Source organism: Nansenia antarctica, assembly GCF_963989245.1.
Source record: "Nansenia antarctica genome assembly, chromosome: 8".
NCBI lineage: Eukaryota > Metazoa > Chordata > Actinopteri > Argentiniformes > Microstomatidae > Nansenia > Nansenia antarctica.
This window is the reverse complement of record NC_137678.1, coordinates 53,637,851-53,640,350: the sequence shown is the minus strand read 5'-3', so window position 1 is coordinate 53,640,350 and position 2,500 is coordinate 53,637,851. Positions and strand designations below refer to the sequence as shown.

At 50.9% G+C, this 2,500-nt stretch overlaps 1 protein-coding gene across 1 annotated transcript in view; it reads right to left on the bottom strand.

The window, feature by feature from the left end:
- Positions 1–2,500, bottom strand: part of LOC308164413 (lysine-specific demethylase RSBN1L-like) — a gene marked incomplete at both ends in the record, with an annotated part of 32,516 nt that overhangs the window by 7,614 nt on the left and 22,402 nt on the right. The gene's annotated exons all lie outside the window — the stretch shown is intronic.

The window sequence follows — 2,500 nt, the reverse complement described above, 5'->3', positions numbered from 1 at the left end:
TCCTCGCTGCTTGGCTGACAGTGCCAGTGTGAGTGTGTGTGAGTGTGAGTGTGAGTGTGAGTGTGAGTGTGAGTGTGAGTGTGTGTGTGTGTATTAGTCTCAAGAGTGTGTCAGGCCCTTGGCTGACAGCGAGAAAGAGAGAGTGTGTGTGTGTTGTGTCTACGTCTGTGTGTGTATGTTTGTGTAGTCTGTGTGTGTGTGTCTCTCAAGTGTGTGTGTGTGTGTGTGTGTGTGTGTGTAAGGCCCCTGGCTGCTGTGTTCCATTTATGGCGCTGTGTCCCAGCTGAGGGGCCGGTGAGGGTGACAGAGTTCACTGGATGTGGCAGGAAGAGAGGAGGGAGGGTGGAGGCGGGGGAGAGGGGGGAGGCGGGGGAGTTTAAGGCGTGGCAGAGGGGTGAAGGGGGGGTGAGTGGAGCTGTGTTTGGGTGTGAGCCCAGCCCGTCAGCGAGGAGAGAGGGAGGGAGAGAGACCATAGAGCTGCATTCGCAGAGGGGGGGGGGGAGAAAGGAGGGGGGAGAAATGGGGGAGGGGAAGAGGAAGGGGTGAGGAAAGACAGCGAAAGCCAGTCTCTGGTGTGGTCACCCATGTACAGTTAGCGTTAGTAGCCGGTAGGGGGACCCATGTACAGTTAGCGTTAGCATGGGGGAAGGTGACGGCCTGACGACCAACTAGTGCACAAGTACATACTGTAATATACTGACACCACTGAAATAGTCACACAATCTAATAGTCCAGTGTGTGTGCGTGTGTGTGTGTGTGTGTGTGTGTGTGTGTGAGTGTGTAAGCAGGAACAGAAGGGTGTTTCCCTCACCAGACAGACACTGTAGCTTATTAGTAGGCAACCCCTTCCCTCCATGTTAGGTTAATTACCCATGAGAGAGGCTCACACAGACACAGACACACAGACACACAGACACACACACACACAAGGTCTGTCCTTCTCCCTCTCTCTCTCTCATTTTCTTTTACACTTCTCTCTAACCTCCCTCTATCCCTTCCTCTCTATCCATCCCTCCTTCCCACTTCCTTACTCAATCCCTCCATCCCTTTCTCTCTCTCCCACCCTCTCCCTCACTCACTCTCCATCCCTCCTTCCCTTTCTCTCTCCCTCCCTCCCACCTTTCTCTCCTCCCTCTCTCAACCCCTTCATCCCTCTAATCAGGACATGTACAGTACACAGATGCTACAGTTGCCAGATCAGGGGGTTATACCTACAGTTGCCAGATCAGGGGGGTATACCTAGAGTTGCCAGATCAGGGGGTTATACCTAGAGCTGCCAGATCAGGGGGTTATACCTAGAGTTGCCAGATCAGGGGGTTATACCTAGAGTTGCCAGATCAGGGGGTTATATCTAGAGTTGCCAGATCAGGGGGTTATACCTACAGTTGCCAGATCAGGGGGTTATACCTAGAGTTGCCAGATCAGGGGGTTATACCTACAGTTGCCAGATCAGGGGGTTATACCTACAGTTGCCAGATCAGGGGGTTATACCTAGTTGCCAGGTCATGGAGATTATACACATACAGTTGCCACTAGGTCAAGGGGCTGTAGAGTTGCCAGGTCATGGGAAAATCCCTCCTCCTCCTAGTAATAGGAGGTAACACTATGTTCCTTTCTGTTCTTTTCTTTTCAGAGAATGAAAAGCAGCGGCAGCTCGGACAGTAAATCACGGAAAAAACTACAGCGAATAGTAAGAAAATCATCTAAGATCATCGGCACCCCTCTCCCATCAGTTGAATCACTATATCTCAAACGCACCACAAACAGAGCACATAAAATTATCTCTGACCCCTCCCACCCTGCTCACCACCTGTTTCAACTGTTGCCCTCTGGACGGCGCTACCGATCCCTGGCCACCAAAACATCCCGCTTCAAAAACAGTTTTTTCCCCTCTGCCATAAGGACTCTCAACACCTGACTCACTGCACTGTATAAATTGTAAATTGTAAATATGTTCTGTCTTGTCTTGTGGTTGTGTGTTTCATGTCCATGTAATAGTCATGTAAAATGTGTGTATGTTTTTTGACACTGCTTTAGAGCTGTACCGACAACAAATTCCACCGACCTAGGTCGTGTGGTCATTAAACTATTCATTCATTCATTCATTCATTCATGTGTGCAGAGAGGAGGGGAGAGGAGAGGAGAGGAAGAGAGGAGAGAGGGGAGAGGAGGAGAGGAGGGGAGGAGAGGAGAGGAAGAGAGGAGGAGAGGAGGGGAGGAGAGGAGAGGAGAGGAGGAGAGGCGAGGCAGACAGGGTCACTGGTGAGGCGTGGTGTGTGTGTGTGTGTGTGTGTGTGTGTGTGTGTGTGTGTGTGTGTGTGTGGCGAGGCTAGGCGTGTGTTCACGCTTTGGAAACTTCATCTCATTTCATGCTCCAGAGCTGTGGTTTACTGCTGGACCGGAGCATCAGTGCGCGCACACACACAATCATGTACACACACCTGTGTACATGTATACACACACACACAAACATACACACACACAATCAGGTACACACACA